The following is a 23,387-nucleotide window of genomic DNA, read 5'->3' as shown; positions in this document are numbered from 1 at the left end:
AAAAAAAAAAAGAAGAAATTTCTACAAACTAGAAAATACATACTTGGCAGCTACAAGAGTTTTAGCCAATTCAGATGACTTGCTTCCCAAAATTTGGAACATTCCCTTGGATTTGACCAAGTCAGAAAAATATGGTCATACTTGATGAAAGAAAAGTGAAATAAAATCTCAAACATAAATAAATAAAAAAAGTTAAGTAAAATTAAAAAATGCACAATAAATATGATTACTGAGTGTCTTAATGTTAAGGAGAAATTAAAACTAAGTGGTTGGTAATCTTAACTTTTCGTCATTAAGGAAAAATTTTAAGACAAATCTCTAATTTAGCCACTTACTTGGAAATAAGGCTCAGGCTGATGACTGTTCTCTACCATCTTAGAAACAGGAAAAAATTCACACTCACCTTTCCTGTCAGAAGCAAGCTGAGACTCAAGAAAGGAAGTGCCTGCTCTCCACCATCATGGAAGCAGAACAACTTGTCTTCCTTACCGGAAATGAGAAAAACTTCACAAAAGGAGCTGTAAAGCAAAATCAACCTTACCTCTGAACCAAATTTTGGGAGATCCGGGACGCTCCAGGGGGCAGAAGCTCCCAAACCTCAGCAAATCATCTATCCCATTGGTTTGAACAATAAGGATAGTCCAGGTTGGTATCAAGCAATAATAACATTTATCAAAGGTCAGGGCCACATTGGCAATGTCCTTCTCTCTCTTTTTTTTTCCTTCTGAGGTAGAGTCTCGCTCTGTTGCCAGGCACCAGACTGGAGTGCAGTGGTGCAATCTCAACTCACTGCAACCTCTGTGTCCTGGGTTCAAGCAATTCTCCTGCCTCATCCTCCCAGGTAGCTGGGACTACAGGACCATGCCACCACGCTCAGTTAATTTTTTTTTTTTTTTTTTTTTGTATTTTTAGTAGAGATGGGGTTTCACCATGTTGGCCAGGATTGGCTTGTACTCTTGACATCATGATCCGCCCGCCTCGGCCTCCCGAAGTGCTGGAATTACAGGCTTGAGCCACCGCGCCGGGCCCATGCCCTTCTCTTTTTATCTTTATTCGTATAGCCTGTTTTGTCAGAAACCAGGATTGCAACACCTGCTTTTTTCTGTTTCCCATTTACTTGAAGGATTTTTCTCCATTCATTTTGAGCCTATGTGTGGGAGTTCATTTGAGATGGGTCTCTTAAAGACAGCATACTCAAATGAGTCTTGGCTCTTTATCTATCTTGCTGCCCTATGTCTTTCAATTGGAGCATTTAGCCCATTTACATTTAAAGTTAGCAATGATATGTAAGGATTTGATCCTGTCATCATGCTCCTAATTGATAACTTCACAGACTTGTGTACATGGTTTGTTTTTTTAGCATCGCTGGTCTGTGTAATTCAGTGCATTTTTGTAGTGGCTGGTGATGATCTTTTCTTTCCATATTAAATTCTACTTTCAGGAGCTCTTGTAAGATAGATCTGCTGGTAATGAATTCCCTCAGCATTTGCTTGACTGAAAATGATCTTATTTCTCCTTCACTTATGACACTTAGTTTTGCTGGACTTGAAATTCCAGGTTGAAATTTTTTTCTTTAAGTAGTTGAATATCTCTTCTGGCTTGTGGGGTTTCAGCTGAGCAGTTCACTGTTAGTCTGATGGGATTCCTTTTGTAGGTGACCTTGTCTTTCTCGCTAGCTGCCTTTGACAAGTTTTATTTCATTTTGATCTTGGAGAACCTGATGATTATGTGTCTTAGAGATGTTCTTCTTGTGGCATATCTGAGGTTCTCTAGATTTCCTGAATTCAATGTTGTTCTGCCTGGCTAGGTTGGGGAAATTCTGATGAATGATATTCTGAAATATGTTTTCCAATTTGGTTACATTTTTGTCATCTCTTTCAGGTACATTAATATGGCATATATTTCACCTTTTTACATAATCCTTTATTTCTCAAAGGTTTTGTTCATTCCTTTTTATTCTTTTCCCCCATTCTTGCCTCTTTTCTTTCAGAAAGCCAGTTTTCAAGCTCTGAGACTCTTACCTTTGCTTGATCTATTCTACTAGGTGGTCTTGCACATGAGATGGTGCTGGTCTGACCTCAGCACTCCTTAGTCTGCTTGCCTCTCCCAGGACCCCAGCCTGGCCATACCTGCTTACAGGGCACCCTTGGGTGCCCACACACATTACAAAAATTTTTATAAGGCAATCACACACAATTACCATGTGGCTGCATTATAAAAATTCATGTAGTGTGCTTTTCAGCTCTATCACATCAGTTTATTCTTTTTTTAAAAGCTGTACTTCAGGTTATAGGGTACACATGCAGATCATGCAGAATTGTTGCATAGGTACACATATGGCAATGTGGTTTCCTGCCTCCATCCAGTCACATACATCTGGCATTTCTCTTCAGGTAATCCCTCCCTGACCTCCCCAACCCCTGGTGTCCCCCTGTTGGCCACCCCCAAAAACACCCCAGTGTGTGATGCACCCCTCTCTGTGTCCATTTGTTATCATTATTCATCACCTGCCTATGAGTGAGAACATGCAGTGTTGGATTTTCTTTCTTCTGTCACTTTGCTGAGAATGATGGTTTCCAGATTGATTCATGTCCCTACAAAGGACATAAACTCATCGTTTTTTGTGGCTGCATAATATTCCATGGTGTATGTGTGTCACATTTTCCTTGTCCAGTCTATCGTCTCTGGACATTTGGGTTATTTTCAGGTCTTTGCCATTGTAAACAGTGCCACTGTGAACATACGTGTGCATGTGTCTTTATAATAGAATGATGTATAATCCTTTGGGTATATACCCAGTAATGGGATTGGTGGGTCAAATGGAATTACAATTTCCAGGCCCTTGAGCAAGTGCCACACTGCCTTCCACAATGGTTCAACTAGTTTGTACTCCTAGCAACAGTGTAAAAGTGTTCCTATTTCTCCACATGCTCTCTGGTATCTGTTGTCTCCAGATTTTTTAATGGTCACCATTCTAACTGGCATGAGGTGATATCTCAATGTGGTTTTGATTTCTCTAATAACCAGTGATGATGAGTATTTTTTCACATGTTTATTGCCCTTATATATATCTTCTTTTCAAAAGTGTCTGTTCATATCCTTTGTCCACTTTTGAACCGGTTTGCTTGTTTTTTTCCTTGTAAATCTGTTTTATTTCTTTGTAGATTATGGATATCAGCCATTTGTCAGATGGGTAGATTGCAAAAATTGTTTCTCATTCTGCTGGTTGCTGGTTCACTCTAATGATGGTTTCTTTTGCTGTACATAAGCTCTGGAGTTTAATAAGGTCCCATTTGTCTATGTTCCTTTTTGTTGCCAATGCTTTTGGTGTTTTAGTCATGAAGTACTTGCCTACACCTATGTCCTGAATGGCTTTGCCTATTTTTTTTCTAGATTTTTTTTATGGCATTAGGTCTTATGTCTAGATCTTTAATCCATCTGGAGGTAATTCTACTGTAAGGTATCAGGAAGAGGTCCAGTTTCTGCTTTCCGGACACTGGTAGCCTGTTTTCCCAACAACAATTATTAAACAAGAAATCATTTTCCCATTGCTTGTCTTTCTCAGGTTTGTCAAAGATGAGATGGTTGTATATGTGTGGCATTGCCACCAGGACCTCTGTTCTGTTCCATTGGTCTATTTCTCTGTTTTAGTACCAGTACCATGCTGTTTTGATTCCTGTAGCTTTGTATTATAGTTTGAAATCGGGTAGCATGATGCCTCTGGCTTTGTTCTTTGTGCTTAGCATTGTCTTGGATATCCACACTCTCTTTTGCTTCCATATGAAGTTTAAGGTGGGTTTCTCCAGTTCTGTGAATAAGATGATTGGTAGCTTGAGGGGGACAGCATTGAATCTATAAATTACTTTGGGTAGTATGGCCATTTTCAAGATATTGATTCTTTATACAAATATGGAATGCTTCATGAATTTTTAGGTCCTCCTTGAGCAGGGGCCATGCTAATCTTCTCTGAATCATTCCAATTTTAATATATGTGCTGCCAAAGTGAGCACCAGTAATGTTGTTTATACTGGATATATTGCCTGTTAGCTCCTGCGATGTTTTACAATGATTTTTGGCCTCCTTGCATTGGATGTTGACATACTTCTTTCACTTAGTGAACTTTGTTTCTACCCACATTCTGAATTCTACTTGTATCATTGCAGACATGTCAGCCTCTGGCCAGTTCTGAAAACTTGAACAGGCTGAACAGTTGATGTAATCATCTGGAGGAAAGAAGGCATGCTGACTTCTTGAGTTTCAGTGTTCTTGCACTGATTCTTCCTCATCTTTATGAGCTTATTCACCTTCAACCTTTGAGGTTGCTGACCTTTGCACAGGATATTTTTCTTTTATCATATTTGATGACCTTGAGGGTTTGATTGTGGTTTAAAGTAGAATCAGGCAGCTGCCTTTGGTTTTGGAGGATTTTAGGGGGCCAAAATTCACCTCTCAATTCCTGGGCTGTGTGCTTTAACTCTGGGAAACTTATATTGGGTCTGAACTTTGTTCTCTGGCTCCTCAAAGTTTGGAGTATACTGCACTGAAGGCAGCAAAGTGGGGCAGCTGTGGCAGAGTGTTAGCAGATGCAAAACTGCCTGCTTTCCTGTTGGCATTTGCCCAGTGGTGGAAGTGGTGGAGGCAAGACAGCTTGGTGGCAGCCAGAATACCCTTCTGTGTGTGCTGTTGCATTGGAGGTAGTGTTGGTTCAGGCTGGGGTGCTGGCCTGTGCATGTCTGGGTGCCATCTCTGTGACCCCCTAAGCAGCAACGACCACTCAACGTATATTAGCATTCCCTTTTCGTGCACAGAATTAGCACAAGGAGAAGGTGTTGGCAGAGGTTGTGATTTTGTTCCTCTGCCTACCATGGCTCTTTTTTCAATGGGAGTTGGTGTGGGTTGAAGTGTGTGCTACATTCCCATGTGCTGGTAGGGCAAGTGCAGCAAAATCCACTCATGTAAACACACACCAGCAAAGTGACGTAGGACGTTTTTGTATAAAGAGCTTCAGTATGGAGAGGCAATGTAGAGGCGGGTGCGTGCCTGAAGAGTCCACTTTGCTGCATCTCTTCACTGCTCAGGCATGGTCCACTGGCACAGAAACAAAGGTGTGAGCAGCTGAGAGTGCCCTGTAGGCAGGTGTGGCCAGGCTGGGGCCCTGGGAGAGGCAAGCAGACTAAGGAGTGCTGAGGTCAGACCAGCTTCATCTCATGTGCAAGAATGCCCAGTAGATATCATGCCTCAGATAACTCTCTGAAAAGTGAGGCCCCAGCACAGCACAGCTGCTCTACAAAAACGTGGCCAGACTTCTTTTTTAAGCAAGTCTCCTTTTATTAATAGGGAAAATCACATACGTGATCTCTGCTGGGGAATCTTCACATGAGATTTGGCTGATCAGACCTCCACAGTCCTAAAGTGCTGGGATAAAGTGTCTCATAAGACCCAGTAGAGCCTAGAGAGATAGCTGTGCCTGCCCTCTGGGCTTCACATCAGCTGGCTTCCTGCTCCATCACTTTGCTTGTTTCCTGGGGGCTCTACCCCAGAGAGATGTGAGTTAGCCATCACTTAGTGTAATCATCCCAGGATAGAGGGTCTGTTCTATGGGCCCAAGCTAGAGTTCCCTGTCCAGTGATAAGCAGTGGGGGGTATGTGGTATCCACAAGAGATGGACTGCCTTGTTCCTTGGGTCAACTGCAGCTTGTTAGAGTTATCAATATGGCACTTAGGGTCTTTGCTTTCTTGATATTCTGAAGGTAACAAGGGCAGATCCACTGCAGAGGCAGTGGCAGAGAGGATTTCAGTCGATCTGTGAAGCTCTGTCCAAGAAATTGCCAAGTTGCTACTGGCTTGTTGGCTTCAGTGGGGTCCTGGATAAAGACCCAAGCCAGGAGGACCTGCTTATTGAGGAGATATGGAAGCCAGCACCCACATAACGGTTCAGCCACTTTCCCATAAGGCTGCTGTGGTATATTGGGGGTCCACTCCAGTACCTAATTGCCTCATATCTTCCAGCGACTCAAGGTATCACTAGCGAAGCCTGCAAAAAGACAAAGATAATAGCCTGCCTCTTCCTCTGGGACCTCTGTACCACTGAGGTACAATCCTGTTGCCAATCTGGACACAACTACGAGAGGTGGCTGGAAACAATTTCAGAAGTCTTGTCTAGTCAGGAGGAACAAGATCAGAGACTTGCTTTTAAAAAAGTCTGGCCATGTTTCTGTAGAGCAGTTGTGCTGTGCTGGGGGTTCACTTCAGCCCCTGGTTGCCTCAGACACTCTGAAGTCCCAAGGTTGAAATGGCTGAGTTGCCCAAACAACAAAGATTACAGTCTGGTCCTCTCTCTGGAAGCTCTGATTCAAGGAGGCCTGAAACATCTGTCAGCCAGAGAACAGCAGTGAAGGCAGCCAGAGACCCTGGTTGAAAAGCTGTACCCAGTGACTAAAAATGTGGTTGGGGATTGACTTAAACAAGGGTCTGGCCATGTTTTTGCAAGGTGGCTCTGCTGTGCTGAGCTACCACTTACACCCCTGGTCAGCTTGGGTTCTACAAAGCCCTAAGGCCAGAACCTAGTCATCCAAATAACAAAGATGGTGGCCTGCCTTTCTCTGTGGGAGCTCTGTCTAAGGAATGTTTCATATCTCCATAAGCCAGGGAACACCTGTGAGGGTAGCTGTAAGCCCCAGGTGGGAGGTCCTGTTCAGTAAGAAGGAACAGGATCAGGTGCCTGCTAACAGAAGCAGTCTGGCCATGATTTGGTAAAGCAGCTGTGCTGTGCTGTGGGAACTCTTCTGCCCCCGGTCGGTTTGTACTCTCCAATGCCCACAGGCTGGAATAATTAAGTTCCTCCAACAGGAAAGATGGCAGCCTGTCCTGTCTTTTCTTTCACAGTTTACCTTGTGTGATGGAGCTGAATTTTTAGGCTGTTAATTTTTACAATAAGCATTACAGTTGTTCAGAAAGAATCTTGCTGTTCTCTTTCAGGTTAGATGTATGAGAATTCATTGTCTCCTGTAAATAAACCTGTTGAGGTTTTGTTCTCTGGAAAGAAGTCTCTTTCTGCTATCTGGCTTTGGTCACATTCATGTAGAGCAGTAGCCAGTCTACAAGGACATGACTGAATTTCCATTTCCAGCGTTTCCTAGTTGTGTCTCACATTTTCCAATTCAGAACTGACCATTTTATTCTTCGTTGTCAAAATGCTAAGCTGTCCACTGTCTTTAAATACTGTCTTTGTTCATTCTTCCTTATCCAATTTTATAGCCTTTTGAATATTAGCATTCTTTTCTTTCACACTTTCAATGTCCTCCAAAAAAAATTTTTTTCCCATGGTGAATATGTAACTGAAAAAAAGTTGAACAAAACTTCAAACCTAATAGAGTGTAAATTCCAGAAAGTTTCAATATTGATTTAAACACCACGAAAAATAAATCACTAGAGGATTTTAAAGAATTTTGGAATTGGAAAAGCCTTTCTCTGAATAACAAAATAATCATAGGCATAAAATATAAGATTAATGCATTTGACTACGTTTTAAAAATTGGATTTACACTCTGATATCTATCCTATAAACCACACCATTGTAAGAGCCTTAGCTATGCATATATTTTGGACAGAAGCAGTTCCTCTAAGTTTTCAAGTTCCTTTTTCTGAAGAAGGTTTTATCAATATATGACTTTTCTAATACTGTTATAGTCAGTTATAAGAATTACATTTATTCATAACTTAAATCTAAGTTTTGTATCCTATATGTACACATCTGCATCTAAGCATTGCACTTCTACATCCAACTGTGAACTCATTTAAGATCAGGATTCTTAAAAAGAGAAATAAAAAAATATATGCAGCTGGATACTGTGGCTCACACCTGTAATCCCAGCAGCATGTAATGTTCAGTGTTCTATGTAGCACTGCACTTCTACATGTGGCTGGGCGCAGTGGCTCACACCTATAATCCTAGCTGCTGAGGTGCATGGATCACGAGGTCAGAAGTTCGAGACCAGTGTGGCCAGCATAGGGAAACTTCGTCTCTACTAAAAATAAAAAAATTAACCAGGAATGGTGGTGTGCACCTGTAATCCCAGCTACTCAAAAGGTTTAGGTAGGAGAATTATGTGAACCAGTAGGTGGAGGTTGCTGTGAGCTGAGATCATGCCATTGCACTCCAACCTGGGTGACAGACTGTGTCAGACTCTGTTTCAAAATAAACGTGTGTGTGTGTGTGTGTGTGTTTGTGTGTGTGTGTATGTATATAGGTGTGTATATATATGTGTGTGTGTGTGTATTTACCTGTACATGTGTGTAATACACACAGATGTATATAGTATATTGTGAAGAATTTTCCCTATGTTGTCTGATGCTAGTTCTAGTGATCCTCCAGAAAAGCACCGTTACGTCTGTGGTGTAAACACATCATACAAAAGAAACCTTTAATTCAAAATATTAATAATAAATAAGATAGGACTTATAGAGTTTTTCTTAGAAATCATAAGATTAAGGAAGATCCAAGATGCCTGAATAGGAACATCTTTGGAATGTAGTTACCAGCAAGAACAGTGCAGAGAGTGAGTGCTCACTACATTTCCAAAGAAGTTTTCACTGCCAACAGACAAGGAGATTCCTGAGCATAAAAGTGCCATGAGTTTTCATTTCAGCAGTTTCAGTCAGGGATGCATCAGGACAAAGAAACTCACAAAAGTTTGGGTGGCCATTTCAACTGGTGCCTGGAATGCCTGGGAGACAGAGCTGTCCATTCAACTGAAAGGGAGGGGGCTGAGACAGGAAACCAGGTGATGTGATCTGGCTTGATGGGTACCACACCCACGAGACAAGAAATCTGAAACACTCTGGATTAAGAGTTTCACAAAAAGCGCAGCTGGAACTGGGATGGCCCAACTTCGTGGGGGGAAGGGCATCCCCCAATACCAAGGCAGTCTGCCACTACCAATGCAGACTACTTTGTGCCAGGCAGGGCATCTAAGAAAAAAGGCAGCAGCATGGCAGGAACTTATAAATAAGGCTGACCTTCCTAGGACAGAGTACCTGGGAAAACAGCAGGTTATGAGTTCAGCTGCAGCAGAGTTAAAGGTACCAGCTCAGCAGCTCTGTACAAAACAACAGAACTCCCAGCACAGCACTTGAGCTCTTATAAGGGACAGAATGTCTCCTCAAGCAATTCTCTGAGCCCCATATACACAAAAAGACACCTCATAAAGGAAAGCTCAGGCCAACATCTGGTGGATACCATTCTGGTATGAGGATAGCGGAGGCAGAAACTGGCAGCAACCCTTGCTGTTCTGCAGCCCCATGGGTGATCTCCAGGTGAGTGGGATCTTGACAGCATCTCCAGTGATCCTGCAGCAGAGGGGCCTGACTGTTAGTAGGAAAACTAAGTGGAAAGAAATAGCTTCAACATCAATAAAAAGGGCATCCATTTAGAGACCCCACCTGAAAGTCACCAAGTACAAAGACCACAGGTAGATAAAGCCACTAAGATGGGAAGAAACCAGCGCAAAAAGGAAGAAAACACCAAAAACCAGAAGACTTCTTCTCATCCAAGGGATCATAACTCCTCACCAGCTAAGGATCAAAGATAGATGGAGAATGAATCTGATGAACTGACAGAAATCGGCTTCAGAAGGTGGGTAATAACAAACTTCTCAGAGCTAAAAGAACACGTGCTAACCCAATGTAAAGAAACTAAGAACCTAGAAAAAAGGTTAGATGATATACTGATTAGAATAAATAGATTAGAGAAGAATAGAAACGACTTGATGGAGCTGAAAAACACACCACAACTACTTCATGAAGAATACACAAGTTTCAAAGGCAGAACTGACCAAGCAGAAGAAAAAGCATCAGAGATTGAAAATCAATGCAATGAAGTAAAATAAGAAGGCAAGAATAGAGAGGAAAGAGTGAAAAGAAATGAACAAAGCCTCCAAGAAATACGAGATTATGTGAAAAGACCCAATCTACATTTGATAGGCACACCTCAGTGTACAGAAAGAATGAATGCAAGCTGGAAAACACTCTTCAGGATATTATCCAGGAGAACTTCCCCAACCCAGCAAGGCAGGCCACTATTCAAGTCCAGGAAGTATGGAGAACACCACAAAGATATACCTCAAGAAGAGCAACCCCAAGACACATAATCGTCAGATTCACCAGGGTCGAAATGAAGGAAAAAATGCTGAGGGCAGCAAAAGAGAAAGTCGGGTTACCCTCAAAGGGAAGCCCACCAGACTCACAGTGGATCTCTCCACACAAAACCTACAAGCCAGAAGAGAGTGGGGGCCAATATTCAACATCCTTAGAGAAAAGAACTGTCAACCTAGAATTTAATATCCAACCAAATTAAGCTTCACATTCGAAGGAGAAAGAAAATCCTTTATGGACAAGCAATTACTGAGAGATTTTCTCACCACCAGGCCTGCCTTACGAGAGCTCCTGAAAGGAGCACTAATCAAGGAAAGGAACAATCAGTAACAGCCACTCCAAAAATGGACCAAATGGTAAAGACCATCGACACAATGAAGACAATGTGTCAACTAAAGGACAAAACAGCCTGATAGCATCAAAATGGCAGTATCCATTTCACACATAACAAAATTATCCTTAAATGTAAGTGGACTAAATGACCCAATTAAAAGACATAGACCATCTGATTGCATAAAATGTCAAAACCCATCAGTGTGCTGTATTCAGGAAACCCATCACTTGTGCAAGGACACATGTAGGCTAAAAATAAAGGGATGCAGAAAGACGTGTCAAGCAAATTGAGAGCAAATAAAAAGCAGGAGCTGCAATCCTAGTCTCTGATAAAATGGACTTTAAAACAACAAAGATCAAAAGACACAAAGAAGGGCATTACATAAAGGTAAAAGGATCAATGCAACAAGAATAGCTAACGATCCTAAATATTTATGCACTCAATACAGGAGCACCAGGGTAGCACCGAGGAACATAATGCAAGTCCTTAATGACTTACAAAGAGACTTAGACTCCCACATAATAATAATGGGATACTTTAACACTCCATTGTCACTGTTAGACATATCATTGAGACAGAAAATTAAGAAGGAGGTCCAGGACATGAACTCAGATCTGGACCAAGCAGACCTAATAGACATCTACAGAAATATCCAACCCAAATCCATAGAATATACATTCTGATCAGCACCACACAGCACCTACTCTAAAACTGACCACATAATTTAAAATAAATCACTCCTAAGTAAATGCAAAACAAATGAAATCATAAACGTCTCTCAGACCATATGCAATCAAATTAGAACTCAGAATTAAGAAACTAACTCAGAACTGCAGAACTTCATGAAAATAGAACAACTGGCTCCTGAATGTCGACTGGATAAACAATGAAATGAAGGCAGAAAGAAAGATGTTCTTTGAAACAAATGAGAACAAAGACACAACATGCCAGAATCTCCAGGACACTTTTAAAGCAGTGTCGAGAAGGCAATTTATAGTAATAAATGCCAACTAGAGAAGCAAGGAAAGATCTAAAATTGACACTCTATTGTAAAAATTGAAAGAGCTAGAAGAGAAAGGTCAAAAAAATCTCAAAAGCTAGCAGAAGACAAGAATTAACTAAGATCAGAACAGAACTGAAGGAGACAGAGACACAAAAAGCCCTTCATAAAATCAATAAGTCCAGGAGCAGATTTTTTGAGGAGATCAACAAAATAGACAGAGCCCTAGCCAGATTAATAAAAAAGAAAAGGGAGAAGAATGAAATAGATGCAATAGAAAACGATAAAGGGGATATCATCACTGACTCCACAGAAATACAAACTACAATCAGAGATTACTACAAATAACTTTATGCATATAAACCAGTAAACCTGGATGAAATGAATAAATTCCTCGACATTTGTACTCTACCAAGACGAAACCAGGAGGAAGTTGAAACCCTGAGTAGATCAATAACAAGGGCTGAAGTAGAGGCAGGAATCAATAGCCTACCAACCAAACAAAGTCCAGGTCCAGAGGGTTCACAGATGAATTCTACCAGAAATACAAAAAGAAGCTGGTTTCATTCCTTCTGAAACTATCAATCCATACGAAGAGAGAGAATCCTCCCTAACTCATTTTGTGAGACCAACATCATCCTGATACCAAAACCGGGCAGAGACTCAACTAAAAAAGAAAACTTCAGCCCAATCTCCATGATGAATATCGATGAAAAAATCTTCAATAAAATACTGGCAAACTGACTGCAACAGCACATCCAGAAGCTTATCTGTCACGAACAAGTAGGCTTCACCCCAGGAATGCAAGGCTGGTTGAACATATGCAAATCCATAAATGTAGTCCATCACATAAAGGAACCAAAGTCCAAAACCACATGATTATCTCAATAGATGCAGAGAAGGTCTTTGATAAAATTCAACAGGGCTTCATGGTAAAAACTCTCAATAAACTAGTTACTGGTGGAATTTAGCATAAAATGATAAAAGCTATGTATGACAAGCCTACAGCTTGTTCAGTTCAATATCATACTGAACGGGCAAAAGCTGGAAGAATTCCTTTGAAATCAGGCACTGGACAAGGATGCCCTCTCTCACCACTCCTATTCAACATATTATTGGATATTCTAGCCAGAGCAATCAGCCAAGAAATAGAAATACAGGGTAATCGATTATGAAATAAGGAAGTCATAGTGTCTCTATTTGCAGATGACATGATTGTATATTTAGAAGACCATGGTCTCAGTCCAAAATCTTCTGAAACTGATAAGCAACTTCAGCAAAGTCTCAGGATACAAAATAATTGTGTAGAAGTCACAGGCATTCCTATATACCAACAGACAAACAGAGAGCCAAATTAAGAGTAAACTCCCATTCACAACTGCTACAAAGAGAATAAAATACCAAGGAATACAACTAAAAAAGGATGTAAAGGACCTCTTCAAGGAGACCTACAAACCACTGCTCAACAAAATAACAGAGGACACAAACAGATGGAGAAATATTCCATGCTCAGGGTTAGGAAGAATCAGTATCATGAAAATGGCCATACTGCCCAAAGTAATTATAGATTCCATGCTATCCCCATCAAGCTACCAATGAACTTCTTCACAGAACTGAAAAAAAAAAAAAAACACACTTTCTACTTCATATAGAATCACAAGAGATCGCACATAGCCAAGACAATTCTAAGCAGAAAGAACAAAGCCAGGGACATCACATTGCCAGACTTCAAACCATAACACAAGGCTATAGTAATCAAAACAGCACGGTACTGGTACCAAAACAGAGACATAGACCAATGGAACAGAACAGAGACCCCAGAAGAAACACCACACATCTACAACCATCTGATCTTTGACAAATCTGGCAAAACAACCAATGAGGAAAGGACTCCACGTTTAATAAATGGTGTCGGGAAAACTGGCTAGCAATATGCTGAAAGCAGAAACTGGACCCCTACCTGTCACCTTACACTAAAGTTAACTCTACATGGATCAAAGATTTAAACATAAAACTTAACACCATAAAAACTCTAGAAGAAAATGTAGGCAAAACCATACAGGACATAGGCATAGGCATGGACTTCCTAACTAAAACACCAAAAGCAATAGCAATAAAAGCCAAGATAGACAGATGTGATCTAATTAACCTCCACAGCTTCTGTACAGCAAAAGGATCACCATTAGAGTGAATCAGCAACCAAGAGAATGGGAAAAAATGTTTGTGATCTACCCATCTGACAAAGGGCTAATATCCAGAATCTACCAGGAACTAAAATAGATGTACAAGAAAAAAAACAAACAACCCCATGTAAAAGTGGGAAAAGGATATGAGAAGACACTTTTCAAAAGAAGACATATATGAGGCCAAGAAACATGAAAAAATGCTCATCATCAGTGGTCATTTCAGAAATGCAAACTAAAACCACATTGAGATATCATCTCATGCCATTTAGAATGATGATCATCAAAAAAATCTAGAGACAACAGATACTGGAGAGAATGTGGACAAATAGGAACACTCTTACACAGTTGGGGGAGTGTAAATTAGTTCAACCATTGTTGAAGGCAGTCTGGCGATTTCTCAAGGATCTAGAAATAGAAATTCCATTTTACCCAGCAATCCCATTATTGGGTATATACCTAAAGAACTATAAATTGTTCTACTATAAAGACACATGCACACATATGTTCATTGCAGTTCTGTGTACAATAGCAAAGACCTGGAACCAACCCAAATGCCCATCAATGATAGACTGGACAAAGAAAATGTGGTACATATACACCATGGAATAGTAAGCAGCCATAAAAAACGATGAGTTCGTGTCCTTCACAGGAACTTGGATGAATCTGGAAACCATCATTCTCAGGAAACTGACACAAGAACAGAAAGCCAAACACCACATGTTCTCACTCATAGGTGGGTGTGGAACAATGAGAACACGTGAACTCAGGGAGAAAAGCGTCACACACTGGGGGCAGTTGGGGGGGTTAGGAGAGGGACAGTGGAGGGTGGCCAGGGAGTGGAGGGTGCGGAAGGATAACTTGGGGAGAAATGTCAGATATACTACGCACTTAAAGTAAAATTTAAAAAAAATTCTTAAAAAATGATGAGAATAGAATCACCAGTTGGTTTCATTCTCCTTAAATATTTTCTCAATTTCGGGTGAAAGTATTTGATAAATGGGTCTGTAAAACTATATTATTGTGCTGTGAGAACTTTGAGAGACTGTTGTCACAGTAATGAGGAATGTCACTATCCACAGTCATTTTTCCCTTATCCCACTAAAATTAAAACATATGAGGACATGGCTTGAAAGGATAGTAAACACTGGCATTTGTTTTGATTATCTCTCCAAAATAGAAACAGAAAAGCTACTTCTCTCATCAATCAAATATTATTAATAAAATATATTTGACTTAGATGATGATATGGAATATCAATTTCAGTGAACTAGCTGCTTTTCATTGCTGATGGGTTGAGTGTTCCCCTTAAATAACACTTTTCTATTGGGTGATATTAATTATTGTAGATAATGTTTTTAAAATAAAATTATGACAGCCATTAGTTCTCTCTCTTCTCCTCACCCCCCCCCCCACACTGGTCTCCTCCATTTTCTTCTGTCTCTTCTTCCTTTTTCCTTCTACCTTCTTTCTCGAATTCTTTTGCTTATCTATCATTCATTCATTTAATCTATATTTACTAGCACTTAAAGCTTCTTTAGAAGCTTCCATACTTCTGCCAAGATGGCAGAATAGGAACTGCTCTGGAGCACAGTTCCCAGTGAGAACAATGCAGAAAGCAAGTGACCTCGGCATTTCCAACGGAGGTACCAGTTTCACCTCAATGGAACTGCTTGCACAGTGGGCATAGCCTAAGGGGGGCAAACTGAGGCAGGGTGGAGCACTGACTTACCTGGGAAGTGCAACTGGCTGGAGGATGTCCCTCCTACCCAACAGAGGCCATTGGGGAACTTCTAAAGCCACTCCTGCACTTCAGTTCAGATACTGCACTTGTCCCATGGTCTTTATATCCCACACCAGGAGATTTTAGCTGGGCCAACAAGCGCTGTGGCTGACCAGCACAAATCTGAGAGTCCACTTCAGCCAGTGACATGAGTTTTAAGCACAAATCTCAGTGGCCGTTTTGGCTGGCACCTGGAACGCCTGCAAGACAGAGCCTCCCACTCCCCAGAAAAAAGGGGAGCTGAAGGCAGGGAGCCAAGTGACCTTGAGTGGCAGGTGTCCCACAACAAAGACCAGCCAACTGAAGTCCACTGGCATGACAGTTTTGCAGTCAGCAGAACAGTTTGAGCTCAACCCGGGATGATGGAGCTCAGTGGGGGAAAGGGCATCCGCCGATGCCGAGGCAGTTCTAACCTTACCTGTGTAAACAAAAGCAAAGTTTACACAGCATCTGGACTGAGCCCACAGCAGCTCAGCAGTGCCTCTACAGGCAGATTGCGACTAGGCTCCCTCCTTGCTGAGCAGGACACCTCTGACACAAAAAGGCAGCAGCATATCAGAGACTTACAAATAAAACATCACCTTCCAGGAACAGAGCACCTGGGAAAGGGGTAACTGTGAGTTCTGCTGCAGCAGACTTAAACGTCCCTGCCCAGCAGCTTTCAACGGAGCAATGAAGCTCCCAGCCCAACACTTGAGCTCAGATAAGGGAGAGACTGACTCCTCAAGTGACTCACTGACCCCCATATATCCAAAAAGATACCTCATAGAGGAGAGCTCTGGCTGATATCTGGTGGGTACCCTTCTGGGATGAAGCTACAAGAGGAAAGAACAGGCAGCAATCTTTGCTGTTCTGCAGCACCACAGGGGATTCCCAGGCAAACACACTCTCCAGTGGACCGCCAGTAGTTCTATAGCAGAGAGGCCTGTTGGAAGAAAAACTGAAAAAAAAAAAAAAAAAGAGAAAGAAGTAGCTTCAACATCAACAGAAGGCATGTCCACTCAGAGATCCCATCCAAAAGTCACAAACTTCAAAGACCAAATGTAGAAAAATCCACAAAGTATGGAAGAAAAAAACACAAAAAATGAAATCACCACAGACCAGAATGACTCTCCTCCTCCAAGGGATCACAACTCCTAACCAGCAAGGGAACAAAACTGGATGGAGAATGAATTTGATGAATTGACAGAAGCAGGCTTCAGAAGATGTGTAATAACAAACTTCTCTGAGATAAAGGAACATGTTCTAACCTAATGCAAAGAAGCTAAAAACCTTGAAAAAAGGTTAGATGAAATGCTAACTAGAATAATCAGCTTAGAGAAGAACATAAATGACTTCACGGAGCTGAAAAACACAGCACAAGAACATTGGGAGAAGTGCCTCATGTAGGTGATGGGGGGATGCAGGCAGCAAACCACCATGACATGTGTTTACCTATGCATCAATCCTGCAAGATCTGCACATGCACTTCAGAACTTAATTACAAAATAAATAAATAAATAAATAAATAAATAAATAAATAAAAATTCCTGACCATGGGAAGGGAAATCAGGAAAAGTGAAGAGAGATAGATCACAATCCCCAAGGATTCTCCCTTACTTTCAGGGAAGTAACAGTGTACAGTAATAAAAATGAGGATTATCAGTCCCCAACTAGAAGACTTCCTCTCTGGAAGCTTTCCTGAGAGCCAATTTCAACATTGGGTACTAATTCCCTGAGTCTCGTCTTATAAAGAAAGTCTTTCTAATCCTATGTTGGAAAGACATGGAAGAACAAGGGACATAATTTAAAAAATTTGAACTGGAATTTATTTCCTAATGAAGTATTAAAAACAAACAATTTCAAGGTAACTAGAGATTTGTTTTACTGAGCTCTTCGAAGCATTATAATATGTTACAAGATAGTGAGTTGTCAAATTAGAATGAATAATTTAGTTCCTCTGACTTAAGTGCTTCAGAAGATAGGAGAATGAATACATTTAATATTTACAGTCTTCACCTCTGAGATATGTGTAATCTTTACAAATATGAGTAACATAAAATATTATATATAGAAATGTTACAGTACACAAATGCTAAATTAAAAGTGATATAAAAGATAAATGCTATGAATCCTTACCTAAATATATATTTTCTTCAAATTAGAATACTGTTAAAGTGTGTTCTATAATCTCCTGTTAAATTGAAACATTTGATGGCAATCTATGTATATGAATATCATCAGTTCAATGTAAGAAAAAAAAAGGAAAAAAGAAAACCAAAAACTGGCAAATGAAAAATCTTACGACTACTGGATCTATTCTGTGTATTTTTCTGTGTTGTGGGTGATGTATATAAATAAAAAAGGACTTTAATTGGCTTTAAAATAATAAATGTTTAAATCAAATTAATTCTTTCAGAAGAATAAGAACTCTAGTACCTTTTACTTCGCATGACTTTAGTAATATTTGAGAAATAAAGACAGGTTTAAAGTTTATTGGTAAAATAAAGACATTAGCTCTAAATTAGGCAGGTCAGATATTAGGTTTGTAAAATGCTTTAAAGTAATACACTGCTTTTTTCGACTTTTAAAATTTGCTCAACTTACCTGCTTTGGAGTCACTAGATTCTAGGTAAGGTCTGGGAACATGTGGAGTTAGCCGTGCTCCCTGGCTATGCTTGAAAAAGTCAGACTTTACATGCACTTGTGTCTGGTGTCCTAGGCTTCATACTTAGTACAAAATTAAAATCACTTACCTGCCAGGTGTTTCACCAAAAAAAAAAAAAAAAAAAAAAAAAAATCGCTAAGAGCTAACATAGTAACATGTAATTGAAACTAATGAAAAAGTTTTACATGGAAGCTTTGTGGAAAAAATGAAATGTGCTTTCAGTAAAACATTATAAGACATTAGAATGTAAATTTTGCTTAGTACTGAAGGTTAAAAAGTGTTTTGACTTAAATAGAATGAAGCTAAAGGTTTGAGCAAGTTGTGGAAGGTTTGTGAACTAGTCATCTTGTAAAAGAAACACCGTGTGAACACACTGGCTAAATTTAAAGGAGTATTGTTCAGTTTTTCCATAAATTGAACATTGGAATAAAAACACAACAGGGTTTTCTTAGAGCACTAATTTTGTTTAATACAAATTTGTAAAAGGTTATCAAAAGCTTATAAGAATTTCAACTTATAGTCAAACTGATGAAGACTGGATGAATTCATCTTTAAGGTTTTATTAAAAATTTGAGTTGACATTAACAGTACACTAATGCAAGAGAGAAATTTGGCTTTCTTTCTTGAATATGATTTTAACATAATATTAAAGAATAAAAAATATTTCTGTCTCTCCTCAAACAAATTACAGGAAAAAGAAGGGAAAGACACACATTGCTTGAAAAACTGAGTCTTCTATCAATGAGTAAAGGCTTTTGCCTTTAAACATTTTTTGAGTTACCATTTTGGTTAAATGAATGACTTACTGTGACCTGGCATTCCATTTTATATCAAGTGTTTTAGGCCTTTAGTATATTTATATCAATATTAATATATTTGATACACTTCCCCAAATCCAATTTTATTTTCAAAATTAAGTCTTTTTGACTTCTTAATTTGGAATGCAAAAGAGGGCACTGAAAAATCGAAAAGAGAAATATATGGAATTACTTGACATATTTTTACATAAGGAGCACTGTCAAAATAAGAAATATTTTACCTTTTTCAGATTATATTTTCATCAATGTCCATATACGTTTGAAAATTGTATGAAATTCCTAAAATTGTAATACGTCAAAATATATGCTATCAATTATATTGTTTCCATGATAAACTGTAGACCACAGAAATGAACAAATTTTCTTGTCAATCATGTAACTATAACTATTTAACATCATTTCCACATTTAACTGCTTAATACTGATGCAGTTTCTGAAAACTTCACAAGCACAAAATGTCCTAGAATATGGTGTCTTTTAGAAGGTTCCTGAAATAATGGAAAGACCATGAAAAAGAGCTCTTGAATACTGATTTCTGGAAACTTTAGAATCACATCATTTGTCAAATAATCCCAAATAGTTTAAGGACTGTGTAAGATTTCCTGGAATTTTAATGAAAAGACTTACTTGTTTTTAAAACTCCTACCCAAGTAGAAGAAAACTTAATTGAATACCAAGAAAACATTTTGTCAGACTGTCATTCTAAATCAGCCAATACTGAAACTGTTTATATATGCAATTTGAATGAATTCCATGGTATAAGTCAAGCTACAACCTATGGCAACCCATCAGTTACAACTACTATGAACTTAAATTGGAGAAACAGCTGGTATTTAAAGGGATATAAGTTCAACGTTAAGCATGGACTCACGGAGAACCAAGACAGCTGCCTTGTCCTTTCTGGGTCCATACTCAAAGTTCTTCTTAAAGGAGAACTACAAACCATTGCTCAAAGAAATAAGAGAGGTCACAAACACATTTTAAAAATCCATGCTCATGGATACAAAAAAAATCAGCATTATAAAAATAGCCCCATGGTTCAAACTAATTCATAGATTCAATGCTATTCCCATCAAGCTACCAGTGACTTTCTTTACAGAATTGCCAAAAACTGCCTTTAATTTCATATGGGATGAAAAAAGAGCCCGCATAGCAAAGCAAACAGGACATCACTGGAGACATCATGCTACCTGACTTCAAACTATACTACCAAACTACAGTAACCAAAACAGCATGGTACTGGAACCAACACAGATATATAGAGCAATGGAATGGGACAGAGCCCTCAAAAATAATGCCACACATCTACAACCATCTGAACTTTGACAAACTAGACCAAAAAAACAATCGGGAATGGATTACCTATTCAATAAAAGGTGTTGGGAAAACTGGGTAGCCATATGCAGAAAACTGACACTGGACCCCTTAATTACACCTTATACAAAAATTAACACAAGATGGATAAAAGACTAAAAGTGAAGACCTAAAATGATAAAAACCCTAGAAAAAAACCTGGGCAATACCATTCAGAACATAGGCATAGGCAAAGACTTCATGACTAAAACACCAAAAGCAATGGCAACAAATGTCAAAATTGACAAATGAGATCTAAATAAACTAAAAAGCTTCTTCACAGAAAACTAAAATGAAACAAAACACAAGTATCATCGAAGTGAATGGGCAACCCACAGAGTGGGAGAAAATTTTTGCAATCTATCCATCTGACAAAGGACTAATATGCAGAATCTATAAAGAACTTAAGTTTGCCAGAAAAAAACCAACTCCATCAAAAAGTAGGCAAAGAATATAAACAGACACTCCTCTAAAGAAGACATTTATGAAGCCAACAAACATATAATGAAAAGTTCATCATCACTTGTCATTTCAAAAAAACAGTAATTTTAAACGTCAGAAAACAACAGATGCTGGAGAGGATGTAGAGATATAGGAACTCATTTACACTGTTGGTGGGAGTGTAAATTAGTTCAACCATTGTGGAAGACAGTGTGGTGATTCCTCAACAATCTAGAAATAGAAATGCCATTGGACCCAGCAATCCCATTACTGGGTATATAACCACAGGATTATAAATCATTCTACCACAAAGACATATGCACATGTATGTTTACTGTGGCACTGTTCACAACAGCAAAAACTTGGAACCAACCCAAATGTCCATCCATAATAAACTGGATAAAGAAAATGTGGCACATATACACCATGAAATACTATAGAGTCATGAAAAAGGATGAGTTTGTGTCCTTCTCAGGGACATGGATGAAGCTAGAAACCATCATTCTCAGCAAACTGACACAAGAACAGAAAACAAAACACCACATGTTCTCACTCATAAGTGGGAGTTGAACAGTGAGAGTACATAGACACAGGGAGGAAAATATCACACACCGGGGCCTGTTGCGGTTGGGCCTAGTGGAGGAATAGCATTAGGAGAAATACCTAAGGTAGGTCATGGGTTGATGGGTGCAAGAAGCCCCCACGGTATGTGTATACCTATGTAACAAACATGCACATGTACCACAGAATTTAAAGCATAATAATAATAAGAATAAGAAATCTGCTTTTTTTTTTTTTTTTTTTCTCGTGATCCACCCGCCTCAGCCTCCCAAAGTGCTGGGGTTAAAGGCTTGAGCCACCGCGCCCAGCTACTTTGTGTAATTTTTTTTTTTTTTTTAAGAAAAAGCATAAAGAAGAGGAAGAAAGAGATAGAGGAAGAGGGAGAGAGGATGGGGGTATTGCTTTATTGCCCAGGCTAGAATGCAATCTAAATATGGGTATGCCTACAATTGTCCTATAATGGAGACATAAAAGAAAATGAGGGAACAGAATAACAAACAAGGAGCCAACCAACATTTCGTTTAAACTTGTAAGTTGATATGATGTGGTACTGATAAGAGTGTATATTTTGTGTATTTAAAGTGAAGAGTTCTATAAATGTTAATTATGCTTACGTGTTCCAGATCTGAGTTCAAGTCCTGGATATCGTTGTTAATTTTCTGTCTCATTGATGTGTCTAATAATAATGTTGAAGTCTCCCACTATTATTGTGTGGGAGTCTAAGTCTCTTTATTAGTCTTGTATGTCTGGGTATTCCTGTATTGGGTGCGTATATATTTAGGATCTTTAGCTCTTCTTGTTGTTGCATTGATCCTTTTATCATTGTATAATGTCCTTCTTTGCTTCTTTTGATCTTTGTTGCTTTAACGACTATTTTGTCAGAGGCAAAAATTTTAACTTCTGCTTTTTATTTATTTATTTTTGCTCTCTGTTTGGTTGGTAAATCTTTCTCCATCCCTTGTTTTGAGTCTTTGTGTATCCTTGAATGTGAGATGGGTCTGGATGCAGCATACTGATGGGTTTTAGTTTTCTATTCAAATTGGCTGTCTGTCTTTGGATTGGGGGATTTAGTCGATTTAAATTTAGAATTAATAATGACATATGTGAGTTTAATACTGTCATTTAATATTAGCTGGCTATTTTGCCCATTAGTTGATGTAAATTCTTCATTTTATTGATGCTCTTTTTAGTGTTTTTTAGAAAGGCTGATACTGTTTGTTCCTTTCTATGTGTAGTGGTTCTTTCAGAAGCTCTTGTAAAGCAGGTCTAGTGGTGATGAAATCTCTGAGTGCCTTGTTTATTCAGAAAAAACTTTATTTTTCCTTCACTTATGAAGCTTAGGTTGGCTGGATGTGAAATTCTTGGTTGAAAGTTCTTTTCTTTAAGGATGTTGAATATTGGTCCCCACTCTCTTCCGGCTTATAGGGTTTCTGCTGAGAGATCTGCTGTAAGTCTGATAGGCTTCCCTTTGTGGGTAACCTGACCTTTCTCTCTGGCTGCCCTTAGTATTTTCTCCTTCATTTCAACCCTGGTGAATCTGATGACTATGTGCCTTGGAGTTGCTCTTCTTGAGGAATATCTTTGTGGTGTTCTCTGTATTACCTGGAGTTGAATATTATCCTGCCTTACTAGGTTGGAAAAATTTTCCTGAATAATATCCTGAAGCATATTTTCCAGCTTGGATTCATTCTCTTCGTCACATTCAGGTACACCTATCAAGCGTAGATTAGGTCTTTTCACATAGTCGCATAATTCTTGAAGACTTTGCTCGTTCGACTTTATCCTTTTTACTCTAATCTTGTCTTCTTGTTTTATTTCATTGAGTTGGTCTTCGACCTCTGATATCCTTTCTTCTGCTTGATCAATTCGGCTGTTAAAACTTGTGCATACTTCACGTAGTTCTCATATTGTGTTTTTCAGCTCCATCAATTCACTTATATTCCTCTCTAAATTGTGTATTCTTGTTAAGATTTCATCAAACCTTTTTTTAAAGTTCTTTGTTTCTTTAGATTGAGTTAGAACAAGTTCTTTTAATTCACAGAAGTTTCTCATTATCCACATTTTGAAGCCTGCTTCTGTAATTGGAACACACTCGTTCTCCATCAAGCCTTGTTC

The 23,387-nt window shown here is 39.2% G+C and overlaps 1 protein-coding gene, 1 long non-coding RNA gene and 1 other non-coding gene across 4 annotated transcripts in view; all 3 read right to left on the bottom strand.

The window, feature by feature from the left end:
• Positions 1-23,387, bottom strand: part of LOC141582279 (uncharacterized) — a 267,838-nt gene that overhangs the window by 101,703 nt on the left and 142,748 nt on the right. The gene's annotated exons all lie outside the window — the stretch shown is intronic.
• The window catches only part of LOC141582299 (uncharacterized), a 91,539-nt gene that overhangs the window by 11,098 nt on the left and 57,054 nt on the right, over positions 1-23,387 (bottom strand). The gene's annotated exons all lie outside the window — the stretch shown is intronic.
• LOC141582337 (U6 spliceosomal RNA) lies at positions 3,904-4,010 on the bottom strand. Its single transcript, XR_012515204.1, has one exon. It is a non-coding gene; the product is annotated as a U6 spliceosomal RNA (small nuclear RNA).

The sequence above is a fragment of the Saimiri boliviensis genome, chromosome 19 (genome assembly GCF_048565385.1).
Source record: "Saimiri boliviensis isolate mSaiBol1 chromosome 19, mSaiBol1.pri, whole genome shotgun sequence".
NCBI classification, from domain to species: domain Eukaryota; kingdom Metazoa; phylum Chordata; class Mammalia; order Primates; family Cebidae; genus Saimiri; species Saimiri boliviensis.
This window is presented reverse-complemented; position numbering and strand designations above follow the sequence as displayed.